Source organism: Manis javanica, chromosome 3 (genome assembly GCF_040802235.1).
Source record: "Manis javanica isolate MJ-LG chromosome 3, MJ_LKY, whole genome shotgun sequence".
Classification (NCBI taxonomy): domain Eukaryota; kingdom Metazoa; phylum Chordata; class Mammalia; order Pholidota; family Manidae; genus Manis; species Manis javanica.
The window spans coordinates 152,543,455-152,565,475 of record NC_133158.1 but is presented as its reverse complement, the minus strand read 5'-3'; the positions used below and the strand labels follow the sequence as shown (position 1 = coordinate 152,565,475).

Here is a 22,021-nt window from a genome sequence, read left to right as displayed (position 1 = left end):
AGAATGCCACAGACTGCGTGACTTAAACAACAAACATTTCTTTCTCACAGTTTAGTGAAAGGTACATCTTTTGGGGGTTGGGAAATGCAAGACTGAGGTACAGGGAGATTCATTGTGTGGCGATGGTCCCCTCCCTGGCTTACAGGCGGCAGCCTTCTTACTGTGTCCTCACATGGAGGAGACCAGAGGAGGAGGGCAAGCTTGCATGTTTCCTGTAAGGGCACTAGTGTCCTTACTGAGAGCTCTCCTTTCATGGTCTGTTCACTTCCTGAAGTCGTTGCTTCCCAATACTGTTATATTAGGGATCAGGATTTCAGCATATACATTTTTGGAGGGACATAAGCATTCAGTCCATAACAACAAATAAAGCTCTTGGGTCTGGAGCCCAGTGAGTCATCAATAACTGTTGGTTATTATAGTCAAATGCCTACTGTACATCTCTGCCAGGTTATTTCAAAGCATCTTAAACACTGGATTGTCTATCCTTTTGTATTTTGCTCTTTCTCCTATCAGGAAAGCACTAACTTCCATGCTGTCATTCAGGCCAGAAGCCACAAATCATAGTCCTTTTCTTCATCCTTGCCCCAGTACTCTAGGTAACGATGAATTCTCTTGGTCTCAAAAAGGTTTTAAAATTCACTGTTTGTCCTTTTCCCTTTCAACTCTCTCGCCAAGTCCTTGTGTGTTATTCTCTGTCTGTCATCCTGCCACTGTAGGAGACTTCTGACTTCACTGCCTCTCTTCTACCTCCCACCCCTTCTACCTCTTCATCCACTGTCTATATTGCATATATCATCACCCTGCTTAAAATTTTTCAGTGGATTCCTATTTCACTAATACCTACATTGATCTCTTTACTGTGGTGGAAAGGTTCTTGGTGTCTAGCCTCCCACCTGCCTTTCCAGTGTAATTTTTGACCTTCATTCTTTTGCACAGTATGTTCCAGTCACATGGCCGAGATGGTTCCTAGAAGAAATCAAACTCCTTTCCATTTAAGGCCTTCAACTTGCTAAGCCTGGACATTCTGCTCCTAGGTCTTCACACATTTTGAGCATTCTCATTTACTAAGTTTCAGCTTAGATGTCACCTCTTAGAGAATTTTTTCCTGACCATCCTATCTGAAAGTAATTTGACCCATTCCAGCCATGATATTTTTTATCACATTTTCTATTACTTGTCCTTCAGAAATTCTTTTATCTATTTCACTTCCATGTGTATTGCCTCCTGCCCCAGAATGTATAGGACACAGGAGGACAAAGACTGCCAGTTTTGTTTATCATTGTATTCTTGTTATCTATCAATACGCCTACTAAATAATATTCAATAAATAGTTTTAGAATAAATGCCTCAGTGTTTTCAAGATACTATGATGTCTGTGAATCTCACTAGAATGATTCTTTTGAACTGAAAGGTGGATATGTGTCTCTAGGTAAGAGGAGGCTGTGACAGGGCTAGTAACTAAATTGAGGGGTGGGGAGGAGATTGCCTGCCAGATGTGGCTACCTAAGTTGTAGATGCAAGGGGTGCGAACGGGAGGTGGGAGACTGAGCCGGTGCTAGGTCAAAGGGATGCTCATTAGAAACCCAAGCTGATGGTGGAATAAAATACTGCTTGTGTCCTTTATGAATGCAGATAAGAACGAAGCTGTCCCTGAAGGGAGTAAGCAAACTGATTTAGGGAGTCTGTACATGCCTGCTTAATGCAATCGAATGGCCAGGAACATTGGAAGGCCTTTCAGCCTGGAGAGCTGAAAGAAGGCCAGGCACTACTGGAGCCAGTCAGGCACAGTAGCGCAGTGTGTGTAACTCAAGACTGTTTGAGCAAAAGCCAATCTGGCATTTCCTGGACAACTCTGCCTTGGGTCTTGGCTCTCTTCCCCTTAAAGACACTGTGTCTGAAAAACAAACTGGTAAATCCTCAGGCAGGAGGCTGCATTTGTGTGTTCTGACTCATTCTGAAAAATGAAGTTTATAAAAATGCTCAAATCCATATACAATTACCAGTATCTCTCCTTCTCATGCTTTTTCTGTAGCTGCCTAATCCTCTTCCTAAGAGGAAATCGTTAAGTACCACTTTCATGTATATTTTAGTGGAGATAGTCCATTGCACATACAAACATGGGTATATGTCATGTGAAAACACATTAGCAGAATAAACAGTGCTCTCCACACCTTGATTTTTCACTACAACAGTGCAGAGACACATATTATATTTTTAAATAGTGGCCAACTTTCTACTGCATAGATTTTTATCCACAGTTTTTTAAATCTAGACCCTTAGTAAAAGACACTAAGGTAATTTTCAACCTTTTAATCTTATAAACAATGCTAAGGTGAATACCTTTTGCATGTATCAGTTCCCAATATGTATCAGGTTATATTTATAGAAGTGGCTTTTTGGAGTCGAAGGGTGTGCGCAGCACTAATTTGAATTTTATTGGTGACTCACCCTCCTCAGAGACAGTTTCAATGACCAGTCCCACTGGTAATATGTGAAAATGCTTGTTTTTCCACACTCTTACTAGTGTTTCTGGTTTTTTTTTAAAAACCAGAACAAACCAAACTGTGATTTTTGCCAATCTGACAGGAGAAAACTCTCAAGTTGCATGTGGTTTAAGCTGTATGAAGTTATACTTTATTTTTTTTTTCTGCTGGTACAACATGTTCATAGCCTTTGCTGAAATTTCATTTGGTTTATTGACCCTTTCCTACTGATTTATGATAGTTTATTATGTATTAATGAAGTCAGTACATTGTGTGTAATATGAGTTGTAAATATTTTTCCATTTTTATTTTGCCTTTGTAGATTTTTTCTTGGCCTTGACAAATATTTTCAGTAATTGACTTTATCAAATTTTTATTTGGCTCCTGGGTTTTGTGTTACATTTAAAAAGAAATTCTTTTCTTCAAGTTTATTTTAAACACTCCCCCCATGTTTTCATCTAGTAGGTTTAAATGTTTGTTATTGATAATGATATTTATTGAAAATATATATTTTCTTCATTGATTTGAAATGCCACCTGTATTATATACCAAATACCTATGTGATCCATCCATTACTGGATTTTCTTTTCTTGCTGTTTTTATTATTATAGCTACTTATATGCTTTTTATTGTAGCTTTGCAACATTCATGTATTGGCTTAATTATTACAGTTTTATAATATGCTTTGAATTCTGAAAAACTGATAGTGTATCAATATTTTTTTCAGAAATTTCTTAGCGATGTTCTTTGTTATTTTTCTATATGAACTTTAGAATCAGCTTGTTTATTTTTAAACATCCTGGTGGATATTTTTATAATGTTGAATCTTCCTTCCCAAGTACATGAACTTTCCATTTGTTTTCATCTTCTTTTGTTTCCCTCAGGAGCTTTTTAAAGTTTCTTCCAGAGAGATCTTGCGGGGTTCCTTTCAATTTTATTCCTAGATGTTTTATATATTTGTGCTGATATTTTATTTGGGGCTAATTTCTAACATATTTTAACTAGTTTTTTATACATTAATTAAAAAAAAATTTCTATAAATTAATTTCACACTCAGTTCCATTGCTGAATTTTCTTATATGTTATCCTTTTTCCCTTAGTTTTCTTTGGATTTTTAGCAGCACTGGATTTTTAATCAAGATGTATATCTGAATGCTCTGTGGTTTTATATTTTTTTTAAAATATATATACAAATGTTTGTTTTCTCTTTTTGGAGATTGAGTAATCCTGGGTGGATTCTGAGCATCTGCATTTTACAAGGCTTTATAGGTAATTCTCAGCCCTACTCAGGGGGAAAAATTATTTTAAAGTAAGAAAGGATGAATTAAAAATATTAAGTCCTGGCTGGTTGATATTAGAGGTAACTGTAGAACAGGGAATAAAATAGATTTTCTGAATATTAAATGTGTCCACAAAATTCTGGGCTACAAACATGTTTCTTCTTTCATTCTTTCTTCTGTAATTCTTCCCTCCCTCCTTCCTGCCCTTTCTTCTCTTTTATAAAGGGAAACACTAATAATGCAACCTGAAGATGTGAATATAAGTGAGGGCTAGGTCACATGCTCTGTTAAGTTCTTTCTCAGAGTTTGTTTTTCATTAATGTGTTGGTTTTATGTTCAGAGAATCTGTGTGCAATTATTTATAATACTGATCATGGTATGATATTTTATTGACAAGCAAACTGTATGTGAAAAAGAAAAGAAAATCCAGGTCACTCAGCTAGTTGCTTTGGAGACAGGTTCTTCCATATTAGAACAGTTTTTTTTAACTTCTTTTCTATAGCTAGTTTTTTGATCAACTGTGCAAGTTCCTCTACAGCAGTAAATGTTCTCATATCTGCATCTACTTTCCATGTTCTAAAACCCTTTAAAATTATTATTCTTGCCTTCAAGGGGAGAGAATGCCTTACATTTGTATTTCTGAAAATTCTTGTTTCCTTCTTTTTCTTAATTTTGGATTTAATATGTTCTTTCTTTTAGTTCTTTGAGGTGTTGAAGTTGTTTGAGATCTTTCTTCTTTCTTAACGTAGGTATTTTTCACTATATCCTTCCCTATTAGAACTGCTATTCCTGCATCCCATAAGTTTTGGTATGTGTGTTTTCATTTTTATTTGTTTTAAGATGTTTTTTGATTTCCTTTTTGTGTTCTTCTTTGACCCATTGCTGTTCAATAGCATGTTGTTGAATTTCTACATATTCAAAATTTTTCCAGTTTTCCTCCTCTTGCATTCTAGTTTCATATCATTGTGGTGTGATGAAAGTCTTCTTGAAAAGGCATTTGGTAGAATGTCAGTCTTCTATTTGCTAAGACTTGTGTTATGATATAACATATATGATCAGTCCCAGAACGTGTTCCTTGTGTGCTTGAGAAGAACGTCTATTCTGTTGCTTATAGATGGAATGCTCTGTATACGTCTGCTAGGTCCATTTGGTTCAAAGTATAGTTCAAGTCTAACGTCTCAATGATTTTTCTGTCTGGATGATCTATCCATAGTTGGAAGTAGGATTTTAAAGTCTCCAACTATTATTGTCTTATTGTCCATTTCTCCCTTCATATCTGTTAGTATTTGTTTACTATATTTAGGTGTTTGGATGGGTGCATGTATATTTAGAGTTGTTACATCATCTTGATGAATTAATCCCTCTATCATTATATAACAACCTTTTTTGTCTCCTGTTAGAGTTTTTGACTTAAGGTCTCTTTTTTCTGACATCGATTCGGCTACTTTTGGTCTCCATTCTCCCATTTGGAACCTATGTGTGTCCTTAAAGCTGAACTGAGTCTATTGCAGGCAATAAACATATACTGGTGTCTTTTTTTAAATTTCAATCCATTTAGCCACTCTATGCCTTTGGATTAGACAATTTAATCCATTTACATTTGAAGTAGTTCTTGATAGGTAAATATTTAATAATGCCACTTTATGAGCTGTTTTCTGGATGTTCTGTAGTTTCCTTATTCCTTTCTTCCTCTCTCAGTTTCTTCTTTTGTGAATCCCTTTTGATGTTTTTTTGTAGTGATACGCTTTGACTCCCTTCCCTTTATCTTTTGTTTCTGCTGTAGGTTTTTGCTTTGTGGTTACCATGAACCTTATATAGAACAGTCTATTTTAAGCTGATAACTTAACTTTGATCTCATACAAAACCCCTATTTTGTACTTCCCATTAAGGATTCTGAGGCTTTCTTGGACCTTTTAAATGGATATGCCTGCTCTCCACTTCTTGTTCCCTTTTGAGGAGGAATTCTCAAGATTACTTCCCTTCTCTGAATTCTGCAAAGCCAGGCAAGGGGCTGACAACCTGTTTGCTTTCTCTGGGTTGGTGCAGTGTGCTCAGGTTTGTGGGCTTTCCTCCAGTCCCGCAGGGTTGATCGGCTTCCTGAGCAAGCCCAGCACTGTACGCAAAGGCACTCTCACTACCACTGGGAGCTCATAGGGAGTTGGTCAAGGTTGTGTAAGGGCTGGTGAAGCATGTGGAGTTTTGGAGGAGCCTATGGGCTACTGGGGGGGATCTGCAGGAGAGGTAATCCCAGGGGCTTAAAGGTAGGCTTCCTGATGGAGTCTGCAGTTAGTAGCATCTACCTCTCGCTGCTGTGTTCCATTCTGAGCCCTGCTGCTGTTCTCCCAGATACTCACTGCACCCCAGTCACACAGCTTATGAATTGTCATTCTGGGTGGGGCAAGAAAGAAATGGGCCTCTTTAGCAAAGTTCTACACAGCTGGGGAAAGCAGGCAGTCACTCATGTGTTCTCACTTTCTTTTGTGGGAGAAATCATGGGCTAAGAAGTTCTCTCTTGGCACTAAGCTGTGTTGCCTTGGGGGAAGGAAAAAAACAGTCTGGACTCTTCTTGGCTCTTAAACTCTGAAAAAGCTATAAGCAGACTCTCTGATTTGAGTATCAAATGTGTATTGTAGTTTTTTTGATTTTCTCTCTGACAGATTATTTTACTGTAAGACTGTTTATAGACAAACTAAAAATTACATCAGGAGCTCTAAATGGTATTTTAGATCCCTAATTCTCTCCATTATGAGATCAAAGATGGCAGAAGGCAGCAGAGTGGGGAAGATGAATTATCCCCTCTTGGCTTTGAGCTGTTGGAGAGGTGGCTGAGAAATGAATGCCCTAGGGTGATAAGACAGGCGTGAGGAGCTTCCTAGAGAATTCTGAAGAGGAAGGGGTCCATATAAGGTTGCTACATCTTAAGGCAGGCACAATTGAGAGTAACAGCAGGCACTTTGCTGATCAAAATCTTATCTCCTCAACTGGGAAAAATCATGAGATATTGTGCAGTTGCCTCAGATAACTGTTTCAACTCTAGAAGCCTCCCCAGGAGAGGAGTCCTCTCTTCCCTGAATGTTCATAGAGTCTCCCAGTCAAAAATTCTTCTTTCAACTCTGGATCTACTCCCCCACACTTTGGGCACTCTTTGACTTCTCATTTTCTCCTTAATATATGCAAGGTGAACTTATGAGTTATATATGTAATGCTTATGTGTATGTGTATTCTTAATAATTCAAGTAACATTCTACTCTGTAGCTTCTATATGCAGCAATTTGTTTTCATAAAGAATAATTTCAGGCCCAATAATGACTGGGGGATCCCAGCAAGTAACATGACTAAAAAGAAGTGGGAGATTCTAGACACGCTCTAGAGCTGCTGCTGTAAGCCCCTGGTGGGCAAGGAGGGGCAGAAGCTCCAAGTTGTTGGTTCAAAAACTGGCCCCCTTGGAGGGAGGAAAATGATGGTGGTGTGAGAAGTGAGGCAGAAACCTCCTCCCAAAACCATAAATAACACAAAAATACAACAAATACAACTAATCCAGAAAGAGTGACCTGAAAACTGCAGAACAGACTGCCTACAACTAGGGAAAAGAGAAGACCTTATAGTAAAGGATAAAGTAGGAAAGCGGTGATCTGTCAGGACCCAAGTTCTCCCCCGACCCAAACTCAAAGGTGGGAGGAAGAAAAATGGAGTGGGGATGGAGTAGAAGCCCAGGACTGACTGCTAAACCCCAGCCCTGGAGATCTGCTCCAGGAGCATGAACCTACATTACACAGAGATTAGTGGGGTTGGAAAGCAAAGACAGGCAGACTACTTGGAGAGACTGAGATTCCAGCTGCTTATAGAGAACAGGTACCACAAATGGCCACTCCAGGACAAGAGAAAGGTGGGCACTTTGAAAGACTTCCAAACAGCAAGAGGGGTGCTAATGGGACAAGGATTACACAGAGATGGCTGCTCAGGAAAAAGGACAGGTGGACAAAATCCTACTGGCACACTCAACCCCACAGGCTGGGAACTTTCAGGAGCTTCAGAAGATCTACCTCTGGCTAGCAATGTAGCTTCAAGGTGCCCCACCATGATATGCAGCCTGCTTCTCCTTCCTCCTAGCAGGCATCATCAGCACACCTGCTGTCCCCGCCATTGCACCAGGCAAGCAGGAGTGTGGCCCTGTAGATGGCAGCTACAGAGGCATAATTCAGAGGCTCATCCCTGCACAATCAACCCACTAAACCTGGCAGTGGAGAAAGGCACTGCAGCCAGGAAGCAGGAAAGAGCTCTTTTCTCCGGGCAGGTGCTGGCATCGCTTGCCTGCAACCTCCGCCATTGTTCCAGATGCTTGACAGCACCAGAGACTAGAACTTCTGGGCACTAGAGTGTGCTACTTACCCAAAGTTGTTATTCCATAAGAATCACTAGAAAAATGAAACAGCAAAAAAATTTGTACAAACAAAAATTCCCATGTCAGAAAGAGGGCTGAATGAAACTAAAAACTCCATTCTTCTTGATAAAGATTTCAAAATAAAAATCATAAAATTGCTCATGGAGCTATAGAAAAATATTCAAGATCTCAGAGCGGACTTCAAGAAAGCCATAAAAACTTTGAAAACTACAGTATCTGAAGTGAAACATACAATGGAGGGATTTAAAAGTAGATTAGATGAGGTAGAGGAGGTGGTAAAAGAAATAGAAATTAGAGAACAGGAAAACAAAGCTGAGGTACAGAGAGAAAAAAGAATCTCTAAAAATAGAAGAACAGTAAGAGAGCTATACAACCAGTCCAAACAGAACAATAGTCATATTATATGGGTACCAGAATAAGAAGGGAGAGAAAAAGGGATGGAAAGTCTCTTTGAGGAATAACAGTAGAAAACTTCCCCAATCTGGGGAAGGAAATAGTCTTTAAAGTCATGGAAGCACAGAGATGTCTGTAATGCTGGGGAAAAATTCCAAGGCAAAGTATCCTCAAAACTAATCAGTCAAAGGGAGAAATAAAGTGGTAGAAAACCCATTTATTGCTTAGAAGCAGTCATCCACTTCTGCTCTACTGTGTCTCTTCTCCTCCAGCTGCAGAAGAAAATGCCCCACCCATCCTCTCTAGTCCAGATATGCTCTCACTCACCCTTGTTATTACCTACCAGTATGGAAATGGACTACTTCTTTCAACCCCTTGGAAACACCTATTGATGTGGAGATGCACAAAAGCCAGGCAAGGGATTCTGAAAATATTGTAATTTTACCCAAATGTCCTAGGAACCCTAGGAAGACAACACCAAGAAATGTAATTAAAATGGAAAAGATAAAGCACAAGAGAGAGTATTAAAAGCAACCAGAGAGAGAAAAAAGATCATGTGTAAAGGGAAGTCCATCAGGATATCAGCAGACTTCTCAGCAGAAACCTTACAGGTCAGAAGGGAGTGGCATGATATATTTAATGCAGTGAAACAGAAGGGCCTCCAACCAAGAATACTCTACCCACAAGACAATTATTAAAATTTAAAGGAGGGATTAAACAATTTCCAGATAAGAAAAAGTTGAGGGAATTTACCTCCCACAAACTCTTCAACAGTATATTTTAAAGGGAGTGCTATAGCTAGAAGTGCTCCTAAGGCTAAATAGCTCTCACCAGAGAAAATGAAACCATAGTAAATGAAGTAGACCAACTAGTTACTAAGCACATGCAAAATTAAATCAACTATCCATAAAGTCAGTCAAGGGATAAATATAGAATACAGAATATGACACCTAATATATAGATTGGAGGATGAAGAAGAATGGAGAAAAGAAAAAAGAACTGTTAGATTGTATTTGAAATAGCATGATAAACATGTTAAGTTAGATTGTTAGATAATAAGGAAGCTGCCCTTGAACCTTTAGTAACCACAAATCTACAGCCTGCAAAGGCAATAAGTACATATCTATCAATAATCATCCTAAATGTAAATGGACTGAATGCACTAATCAAAAGACATAGAGTTACAAAATGGATAAAGTATACAAGACCCATCTATATGCTGTCTATAAGAGTCACTTCAAACCCAAAGACCTACACAGACTAAAAGTGGATGGATGGAAAGGATATTTCATATAAATAATGGAGAGAAAAAAGCAGGTGTTGCAGTATTTGTATCCGACAAAATAGACGTCAGAACAAAGAAAGTAACAAGAGATAAAGAAGGACATTACATAATGATAAAGGGGCCAGGCAACAAGAGTATATAACCATTATAAATATGTATGCACCAAATAGAGGAGCACCTAAATATGTGAAATAAATACTAACAGAATTGAGGGGGGAAATAGAATGCAGTGCATTCATTTTAGGAGACTTCAACACACCACAACTCCAAAGGACAGATAAACCAGACATAAAATAAGTGAGGACACAGAGGCATTGAACAACATTTTAGAACAGATGGACCTAACAGACATCTACAGAACATTCTACCCAAAAGTAGCAGAATACACATTCTTCTCACGTGTACATGGAATATTTTCCAGGAAATATCACACACTAGACCACCAAAAAAGCCTCAATAAATTCAGAGATTGATTGTGCCAACCAATTTCTCAGACCACAAAAGTATGAAACTAGAAATAGACAATTCAAAGAGGACAAAAAAGCCCACAAACACATGGAGGCTTAACTACATGCTCCTAAATAATCAGTGGATTAAAGACCAAGTAAAAACAGAGATCAAGCAATATATGGAGACAAGCGAAAACAATAGCTCAACAGCCTAAAACCTGTGGGATGCAGCAAAGGCAGATCTAAGAGGAAAGTATATTGCAATACAGGCTTACCTCAAGGAAGAAGGACAATCCCAAAGGAAAAGTCTAAACTCACAATTAATGAAACTAGAAAAATGGGAACAAATGAAGACCAAAATCAGTATAAGGAAGGACATAATAAAGGTCAAAGAAGAAATAAATAAGATTGAGAAGAATAAAAAAAATAGAATCAATGAAACCAGGAACTGGTTTCTCGAGAAAATAAACAAAACAGATAAACCTCTAGCCAGACATAGCAAGAAAAAAAGAGTCTACATGCATAAACAGAATCAGAAGTGAGAAAGGAAAAATCACTATACAGACACCACTGAAATACAAAGAATTATTAGAGAATACTATGAAAAATTATATGCTAACAAATTGGAACTTTCTAGAAAAATACACCTTCCATGACTGACCCAGGAAGAAACAGAAAATCTGACAGACCAAATACCAGCAACGAAATTGAATTGGTAATCAAAAAACTACCTAAGAACAAAGCCTCCAGACCACATGGCTTCACCACTGAATTTTATCAAACATTTAGTGAAGACCTAACACCCATACTCCTTAAAGTTTTTCAAACAGTAGAAGAGGAGGGAATACTTCCAAACTCATTGTATGAGGGCAGCATCCCTCTAATACCAAAACCAGGCAAAGACACCACAAAAAAAAGAAAAGTACAGACCAATATCCCTGATGAACATAGATGCAAAAATATGCAACAAAATATTAGCAAAGTGAATTAAAAAATATATTCTAAAGATCATTTATCATGATCAGGTGGGATTCATTCCAGGGATTCAAGGATGGTACAGTATTCAAAAATCCATCAACATCACACAAAAAGAACACAACAAAAAGGACAAAAATCACATGATCATCTGAAAAGACACTGGAAAAGCATTTGACAAAATTCGACATCCATTCAAGATAAAAACTCTTAACAAAAATAGGTATGGGGGCAAGTACCTCAATATATTAAATGCCATATACAACAAACCCCCAGCCAACATCATACTTATCAGCAAAAAGCTGAAAGCTTCTCCTCTAAGATTGGGAACAAGACAAAGATGCCCACTCTCAGCACTTTTATGCAGCACAGTAACAGAGTTCCTAGCCATGGCAATCAGACAACACAAAGAAATAAAAGGCGTCCAGATTAATAGGAAAGATGTTAAACTGTCACTGCAGATGACATGATATTGTACATAAAAAATACTAAAGAATCCACTCCAAAACTACTAGAACTCATAACTGAATTCAGCAAAGTTGCAGGATACAATATCAGTACACAGAAATCTGTTGCATTCCTCTGTACTAATGATGAACAAGCAGAAAGAGAAATCAGGAAAACAATTCCATTTACAATTGCATCAAAAAGAATAAAATACCTAGGAATAAACCTAACCAAGAGGTGAAAGACCTGTACCCTGAAAACTATAAGAAACTTATGAGGGAAATTAAAGAAGACACCAATTGATGGAAATACATCCTGTGCTCATGGATAGGAAGAATTAATATTGTCCAAATGGCCATCCTACCTAAAGCAATCTACAGATTTAATGCAATCCCTATCAAAATACTAACAGCATTCTTCAATGAACTAGGACAAATAGTTATAAAATTTATATGGAACCACAAAAGACCCCAAATAGCCAAAGCAATCCTGAGAAGGAAGAACTAAGCAGGGGGATAATGCTCCCTAACTTTAAACTTTACAATAAAGCCACAGTAATCAAGACAATTTCATACTGGCACAGGAACAGACTCATAGATCAATGGAACAGAACAGAGAGCCCAGATATAAACCCACACATATATGGCCAATTAATGTATGATAAAAGAGCCATGGATATACAATGGGAAAATGACAGCCTCTTCAACAACTGGTGTTGGCAAACTGAACAGCTACATGTAAGAGAATGAAAACTGGATTATTGTCTAACTCCATACACAAAAGTAAACCCAAAATGTTCAAAGACCTGAATGTAAGTCACGAAACCATAAAACTCTTAGAAGAAGACATAGGCAAAAATCTCTTGAATATAAACATGAGCAACTTTTTCCTGAACACATCTCCTCAGGCAAGGGAAAGAAAAGTGGAAATGAATGAATGAGACTACATCAATCTAAAAAGTTTCTGTACAGCAAAGGATACCATCAGCAGAACAAAAGGCATCCTACAATAGGGGAGAATATCTTCATAAGTGACTTATCTGATAAGAGGTTAACACCCAAAATATATAAAGAACTCACACACCTTAACACCCAGAAAACAAATAACCCAATGAATAAATGGGCAGAGGATCTGAACAGACACTTCTCCAAAGAAGAAATTCAAATGGCCTACAAGCACATGAAAAGATGCTCCATATTGGTAATCATCAGGGAAATGCAAATTAAAACCACATGAGATATCACCTCACACCAGTTAGCATAGCCAACTTCCAAAGACAAGTAACAACAATTGCTGTCAAGGATGTGGAGAAAGGGGAGCCCTCTGACACTGCTGCTAGGACTGAGAATTAGTTCAATTTTTGTGGAAAGCAATATGGAGGTTCCTCAAAAAACTAAAAATAGATACCACTTGACCCAGGAATTCCACTCCTAGGCATTTACCAGAAGAAAGCAAGATCCCTGTTTCAAAAAGACATATGCACCCCTATGTTTATTGCAACACTATTTACAATAGCCAAGATGTGGAAGCAACCTAAGTATCCATCAGTAGATGAATAGATGAAGATGTGGCACATATACACAATTGAGAACTATTCAGCCATGAGAAGAAAACAATCCTATCATTTGAAACAACATGGATGGAGCTAGAAGGTATTATACTCAGTGAAATAAGCCAGGTGGAGAAAGACAAGTACCAAATGATTTCCCTCATTTGTGGAGTATAACAACGAAGCAAAACTGAAGAAACACAACAGTATCAGACTCACAGACTCCAAGAACGAGAGGTTACCAAAGGAAAAGGTTTGGAGAGGGTGGGTGGGGCGGGAGGGAAAAGGGGATTAAGGGTCACTATAATTAGCACTCACAATATAGGTAGGTCATGGGGAAGGCAGTACAGCACGGAGAAGACAAGTAATAACTCTATAGCATCTTACTATGCTGACGGACAGTGATTGTAATGGCTGTTGGGGGGACTTGATAATACGGGTTTTTTTATTTTATTCAACCACAAATAATCAACAGAGCTATTTAACAAGTATTTTTCTACCATCTGCCATGTGCCCGGCGCTATTATCTTCGTCTGCTCCTACCTGTACAAATACTCCTCTCTTCTTAGTTGTAAACACATTTTGACTTAGAGTTGAAGGAATGTGGCCTGTTTATAATAAAATCCTGGACTCCTCTGTGCAAAGCTTATGTATACCCAAATTCTAAATATTTCTTATTATGCATTGGTTTGTGATGGGTAAGCAGTTGGAGATACTTTTGGACAAGCCTTTGTATCCTGATCGAAATCTTAGCTCAGTGTGTTTGGTCTAGAAATTAATATTAGTTTAGTGTTTAGACAATGTAATGGTACACTGAGACTTCTACTTTTGTGCCGAGATGAAAGAGCAGAAACAGAAAAATAATCAGTAGAAGTCATAAGGAAGATTTTTGAATTTGAAAAAAATCTGTGTCTTATGTCTAGATAAAATCTGTCATTTTTTTTTTTTGTCAGAGAAATATCTCCTTTTTCCTATTTGTCTTTATTCCTTTCTCCTGGTGTTCACTCTCTTTGTTGTAATTAGTTTTAAGTTTTCTGACCATTCAAAAGTCCTAGGCTTGGAAGTTTATTGATCATGAAATCATTCTTTTCTTCTTGAAAGTGTGGCAAACCAAGTCAAGAATACCCCTATAATAACAGAGAGAATATTTTAAAAATGTTGATTGTGATATACACTAGCTATATCACAGTCACATTTGTTGTAAAACTCCCTTACCAAATTTCTTGTACTTCAATTCATCTTTTTGTTCCTTTATTCATTTAAAAAATCATGTTATACCCCTTCTGTGTGACTACATGCTAATTTCCACGGTGATTAGTGACATTGAGCATATTTACACATGCTTATTGGACATTTGTGTATCTTCTCTGGAGAAATGTTTATTCATGCCTGTTGCCCACCTTTGACTCAGTGTTGTCTTTTCAAGTTTTAGGAATTCTCTATATTTTGGATTTAATCTCTCATCAGATATATGATTTGCAAATCTTTTCTCCCATTCTGTAGGTTGCCTTTCTATTCTGTTAATATTATCTTTTGATTCACAAATTTTAAAAATTTTCTTAAAGTTCAGTTTGTCTAATTTTTCTTTTAGTGTCTTGCCTTTGGTGTCATATCCAAGGATTCATAAAGCAATAGGATTCTCTTTTATAAAGATATTATCGCAAAGTCATCTGATAGTTGAGCAGATGATATCAATGTAGCATTGCTTTTGAAATTCAGGAAATACTTCATTTCATCAGATATAAGATATGACCTAAATTTTTTTGAGAACTTTGAAAATATCTTTTAATACAACCTTTCCTGAAGTAATATTACAGTATGTCTGGATCTCTTTGAGAAATTTCACATGATCAGAAAATAAGTATTTTACTATAATTCCCAACTTTTGGTAATATTATGATGCAGTACCATTTGAAAATTATTTGCAGTAGCTTGGGTCAAATTTCCCCTTACATTAACAAGTAACTCTCAAATATTCAATAGCAATGGTTTTTAACGTGTTGAATATTAGCTTTTATTTATTTTCCATGTTTTTCCCTTTTCAACAAGTAGTCTAGTAAAAATGGTATTGTTTCAACAACTTTAAAAACACATGGGAAATAAAAGTTAAAGCCCATTTAGAGACTATATAATTTTGTGTGTAATTTTAGGGTGTGGGGGCATCAAGGTGGTGTCCAAATGGCTACTGCCTAAATGAGAGGGATCTGTTGCATCCCACGGATCAGTGCAAAGGCCAACATGATGGGGTGGGCAGAGATCCTGAATTTTGGTGCCCCAGACAAACAGTATTGATAAAAGGAAACACTAAGAGTTCTGTTTACATGACGAGCTGATTGCCCTTGATGTCTTTTACAGGCTTTGCTCTGTGTGGAGAAGCACATGAGGGTGGAAGTCGAAGCTCCCCACTTGTCCTGTTCTGGTAGGCGTGGGGTTCAATCATAGATATTTTGTTTTTTTCAGGGTTTTTTTCTTTCCAGTTTTTGTTTGACTGGATTAGAGTGGTTACTGTCTATGTTTTTCTGCTCTGCTAAGCTGCCCGTTTCCTGATCCTTTGGCTGGGGATACCCAGTTTTTATATGTTTCGTCTGTGCCTCTTGGCTTTTCTAGGTCGCTGTTTTTTTTTCAGCTCCAAGTCTGGGATCTACAAGCCAAGAAGAAAACCCAAGGAGCTCATTGCTATCTGTCCCATGGATCTGGAGCTCCCTCACTGGTCTGCCTTTTTCTTTACACCTTTCAGAGACTTACATTTCTTTTATATGGAATGCTTAGGATGTTTAGTTGTACTTTTAGTGAAACAGGGAAATGTGTGTGTCTGTTCCACCTTCCTGGAAGCAGAAGTCCATTCCTTTACATTTTAGCCTCTTTGAATCACTTTACCTCTGTGTTCTCTCATGTAGGCAACATTTATTTGGGTCTTGTTTTGTGAGCCAAATTGAAAATTGTTTTCTTTAAATAAGAGAAGTCCTTTAACATTTATGTTTGGGTATAAAATTGTCATGATGTTTTGTAATTATGTGTGTTTTGTGTTTATATGATTTTACCTGTGAGATGTATTCTCTTTATGTTCCTGTTTGATTTATTTATCATTTGTATCTAGGAAGGCGTGTATTTTTAGTTTACTAGTTACCTTTGTATTTACTACATTCAAAAATACATATATATATATTTATATATATACACACACACAAACATACATATATATATAATATACATAATATATTTATGAAACTCATATTATTATAAAATGTACTTTTCTGGGTGTTTTTAGGCTTCTGACCAGGTCATCATATCTCTGAGGCTATCATACTTTCTTCTTTTTTATATTTTCTACAACATTTAGCACATTTTAAGCTTACCCTACATTCAATAAAGATAAAACTTTTCTATAGTTTTATACCTATAGGTTTGGTAACTTGAATAATTATCCCTTTTAAAAATGTTCAATTAGACTATTGTAAACTGCAGTTTAAGTAAGGAAGCAAATACTGATCACCTTGCTCTGAATTTTTGAGACTGAAATACTCCTTAGCTTTTATCTATATGACCGCATTCATTTGTCCATTAAACGACTGATGGAGTATCTGCCCAGGATAGCATTTCTCAAATTTTAATATGCTTATGAGTTACCTGGTTATACTGTTAAAATGCAGAATGGGATAGGTCTGGAGTGGCCTGTAATCTGTATTTCTATAAGCTTCTGGGTGATGCCTATCTTGCTGTCTGAGAACTACATTTTGAGCAGCATTATTAATGATAAATGCTTCAGGCTTCTATTTTGCAATTGAAATGGTCATCTGTATTGTTTATTTGGTTTCAAGTGATGCATCTGGTATCTTTGTACCTCTATAATACTGTCTATAAAGGAAAAACTCTTTGAGAGGTGACATCTAGGCTGAGCTGTGAGAAGTCCATACAATATTTTCCTGTATATCTTGATGATTTCCTCCTTTATTTAGACAGACTTATGGAAACCTGAGGAGGCCTTTGTGTGGATGGTTATCCTTTGGCATTTCCTGTGACTCCGCGGTCTTGGAAGGCATAGGACTCCTATTTCAGTGCTACCTCAACTAGTTATCACATTACTCTCTGGTCTCTTCACTTACTGTCTCCTCTGAAGCCATGCGCCCTGTAGCTGCTAGCCTAAATGCTTAAAGAGAGTCTGAGAAACATTTTTGCTGTCTGTGCCAGTCAGGGAGTTTTACCACCTTAAAGTTTTCTGCAGTGAGAAGGACAACCGCATCAGAGCCCAGGTATCCTGGGTTAAACTCTGGTGCTGCCTGTAAATTTTACATGTAAAATAAAGTTTACATGTAATTAAGTTTTACATGCAATTCCATAGTTATTCTGATTGTGTAAACAATGACAAACTTCATCATGTTTGTGCCTGTAATGGATCTTGTATGATGAATTAATATTTTTATAAATCAAATTATCTTGGGAAGAACCCAGTTATACTGTATTAGAATTTTTGTGTTAAGTGTGAACATTTAAATATAATCCAGTTTTTATAGACTTGTTTGATCACATCTTCACTTACCAAAATTTTGGTAGCTTCAACAAAAGAGAAAAGCTGCTCCTCTCTCAAGTTCTGAGAGACTCTGCTCAACATGCCGTTAATAAGCACATAAAAGTTTGCAAAATGCTATCCTAGCCAGATACTCAATCATTTTGTTTAATGGATAGATGAATGGCATCAAAGAGATAAAAATTTCTGTCTCAAAAATTCAGTCTCAAGAGTACTGCATCTTTCCATTGCCTAACCATAAGCACCATTAATACTTTCATTAACATTTTTCCTGTGTTTTTCATCATTGAGATGATGTAAAGTTGTTTTTGTTTTGATTATTTTTACTTAGCATGTTACCTTAAATGTTTTTCATGTTACTAAACATTCCTTGAAGATGTATTTTTTTATTTAGAGGCTATCTAACATTGTATCCCACAGCTGTACCATATTTTGCTTTTGCATTCCCTTTTATGGTTAATGTATATTTACCTTTTATAATATAAATGTAACAATGTAGCATTTTGACTTTTTGCACTTTAAGCAGACCTTTTCTTTTTGATATTGAATAATGAAAATTATATTTTGAAAGGAAATTTCTCAGCCATAAATCAAACTTTCTGTAACTATGAGACAGCAAATAGACTGTTATTTGAGATAATAAAACAATACTGATGAAAATATATGCTAATGATATGTAAGTGCTTCAAAACTACCAAATCTCCCCTAGAAGTGGATTCAGTAATTTGATAATGAAAGTGTAAATGAATCAGTAACATTTGGATTTGATTTTTCTTAACTTGCATGTGATTGCTGAAAAATGGAATTCTGCCTAAAATAATATTGATTTTTAGCAATCATTTTTGGAGTTATGTCTATGAATGATGCATACTCCTTTATGAACATATTTGGAAAAAAAGTTTATTTCCTAATATTCTCAAAATTATAAACTATAGGTCACTTTGAGTATAAAGTTGAAAAGATTAGGATGGGGTAAAAATGATTATCCATTTATTCAGACAAGATGCCACACAATAGTCAAGCAAATTTTATTAAAAAATAATATATCTGTTTTTTGAGGTGGGTTATTTTTCCTATCATTTGTTTTCATTAAAATCCTATTTGTGTATGTATGTTTTAACTTTATACTTAGTATATATTCATTGTATAAAAGTGTTTATGTTGAAAAGAAGGAAACCTCTCATGAATTTCTTCCCATCATCTAAAGGTGACCACTATTAATACTTCCATTAATAGTTTTCCCTTGTTTTCCATGCATATTTATATCAGTGAGATTATATAAAGGTGTTTTTATTCTGATTATTTTCACTTAACATCTTAAATTTTTCATGTTTCTAAACATTTTTTAAATATGTTCTTTTCTTTTTTCAGTGACTATATAACATTATATCCCATAACTGTATCATATCTTACTTTTTACATTCCTGTCTTATTGAACTGTTTCCAATACCATCTTATAAATACAGCTATGATGGATATTGTACACAGTAATTTCTGTCCATAAAAGCCTTCTGTTTTTAGTAGACCCGGGAAAGCATACAAATTACTGGATCAAAGAACAAAAGTATTTGTCAATCTCTTAATAAAGTTGTTTTTCTCCAAAAAGTTTGCACTAATCTGCACTCATATTGGCAGTGGGAATTCTTAAAGCAAGACTTCCTCAATAACAGGCATAATGTTTTATCTTATCTTCACTTTTATCTACTTTCTTATTTATAAATTGTAAGATCTTAGAGCTGTCATTTTTATTTGTAGGAACTCTTAAAAAGAAATAACTTATTTTTCTATTCTCTTATGTTAAAAGAAGTTATCAAAGATAAAGAATGGAACGTTATATTTTCTTGACTAAGCTATGAGGGAGAAAAGACCTATGAATAGAGAACTTTTTGTTTATTTTGGTGTTCTTCAATCTTTTTCAATAATGTTTTATGCTTTTCAGAGGACATGTTTTATACTTCGTTTGGTAAATTTATTCCTGATATCTTATTCTTTTTTATGTTGTTGTACCCAGAACTGTTTTCTTAATTTTATTTGAGCTGTTCATTGCTAGTATAGAGAAATACAATTTTTATATATTCATCTTGCACTTGTGCTGTAGTTCAACATGTTCCTTCATCTTCTGTACTTCCTGCAAATCGGTGGCTGCATTAAAAGTCTTGAATCAGACTCAGGTTCCGTATCGTCGACCATACGGTAGGTGAAGTTGTGTTCTTTCATCAGAAGACACGTGCTGCCTGGTTTTTGCTTTTTTCTGTTGTTAGCAACTGTTGATGTGTGGTGCTTAGGCCTATTAATCCCAATTAAGATAGAAAAAAAGATATTCAATTTGTAACACTTTTTAAATTTGTTAGCTCTAATGATTTTTGAAGAGTGTTTTCCTCTTACGTACTCCTAGATTGACCAGTAATAACAGTTCATAGGATATAGTCAGAATGAATTCTTGATTGGTTCCCTTTACATACAGTGTTCAAAATGATGAATTGCTTCACTGTCATTCTTAGAAGGTGCCTAGCTTATTGGTCTACTTTTTAAATATGTACCCAGAGATTTAAACATTATTAATGGGCTTCAATACATTACAGTTCTCTCCCATACTAAAGCTTGAACTGTTCCATATCTGGTCAGTGCGAACCACTTTTTTGTTGTTGTTGAAGTATTGCTGATACACAATCTTATACTGGTTTCAAACGTACAACACAGTGGTTCAAAAGTTACCATATTATTAAATTTTCACCCCATCTAGTGTGGTTACTATCTATCAAAGTAGAAAGATGTTACAGAATCATTGATATATTCATAGTATATTCTCCATGCTTTACTACGATCCCTGTGATCAACTTATATTGTGATTGCTAATTATTGTGCCCCTTTATCCCCCTCACCCTCCCCACTCACCCGCCCCTACTCCTCCTCTTTGGTAACCACTAGTCACTTCTCAGTGTCTATGAGTCTACTGCTGTTTTGTTCTTTCTGTTTTGCTTCATTTTTAGATTCCACAAATAAGTGAAATCATACGGTATTTGTTTTTCTCTGCCTGGCTTATTTCACTGAACATAATACCTTCTAGATACTGGAGACACTTTCAGTTGGCTTCTGCATCCTTTTGACATGACCCTTATACTTGACAACTTCTTTATTATCTGGTACAACAAGGTGTTCTTGGCTCAACTAGTACATTTTTTGCATGGAAACAGTCATTTTTTCAAGAAGTTGTGTTTTCTTTCACTTTGAAATGTTATTTCAAGGTCACTTTCTGGACACCTAAAATGCTTATTGCTCTTGGGATGGTTATTTTAAATCATTTCTAGGCTTTTTTAGTTGACAAAGCTAGAAAATGGTATGTGCGTATGTATACGCAGAACTATTTATATTTAAAGATTAAATACATTGTGGTTTTACAATGACATCCCCACTTACTATGATTTTCTAAGTGCTTTTCTTTCCCCAAGTGTAGGACATTTAAACACATTTTATTTTCCATAATGACTCTGCTCTGATCATCTGATCCTCCTCTGGCCTGCTGTTTTTATCCATGCTCCTCTGTCTCATATTGTTTTTCTTAGGCTCCCAAAGAGCTTAACTTGAAAGTATGAAAACATGAAGATAGATGTTTTCAGGAAGTTTCCTATCTATATAGCAGCAAAACTGTTTTTACTGAAATCAGAATTTAAAACAATACATATTAGTATGGTGAGTGCTTGGAACCCAGATACTTTGAGATAGACTTATTTTACTATTAAATATTTGTTTTATTCAAAGGAATCTAAATTTGTTTTCATCCTGTATAATGCCCGTGACTTAGGAATGTCTTAAAAATATCTGTATAGTCTTTGAAAACTCAACTTTATAAACATTAATGTAATATATAAGGAAATTCAATAGTTTTTTGAGCATCATAGATGATTCTCATCTACCTGGTACATCATTTTTTGCTTTTGTATGTAAAGTTCTGATATATTGTTTTCCTGATTTCCTTTAGTTGTCTATTTATGTTCTCTTATAGCTCACAGAGCTTCTTTAACACAACTATTTTTAATTCTTTGTCAGGTAGTAAGACTCCATTTCTTTAGGCCCAGTTACTGGGTCTTTATTGTGTTCTTTTGTGGTGTCATGTTTCCCTGATTCTCTGTGGTCCTGGGAGCCTTGTATTGGCTTCTGCAGATTTGAAGAAGAGACACTCTTTCAGTCTTAGCAGACTAGCTTTGGCAGGGAAAGCCCTTCACCATTCAGCCT

General features: G+C 36.2%; 1 long non-coding RNA gene across 4 annotated transcripts in view; it reads left to right on the top strand.

Moving 5' to 3' along the window:
• LOC118970490 (uncharacterized) overlaps positions 1–22,021 on the top strand; it is a 200,721-nt gene that overhangs the window by 161,916 nt on the left and 16,784 nt on the right. For 3 of the 4 annotated variants that reach the window (XR_012129443.1, XR_012129440.1, XR_012129442.1), the window contains one exon: positions 15,619–15,682. This is a non-coding gene — a long non-coding RNA (uncharacterized lncRNA). Of the gene's footprint in view, positions 1–15,618; positions 15,683–19,886; positions 19,982–22,021 lie in introns of all 4 variants that reach the window. The other variant, XR_012129441.1, reaches the window with a different exon arrangement.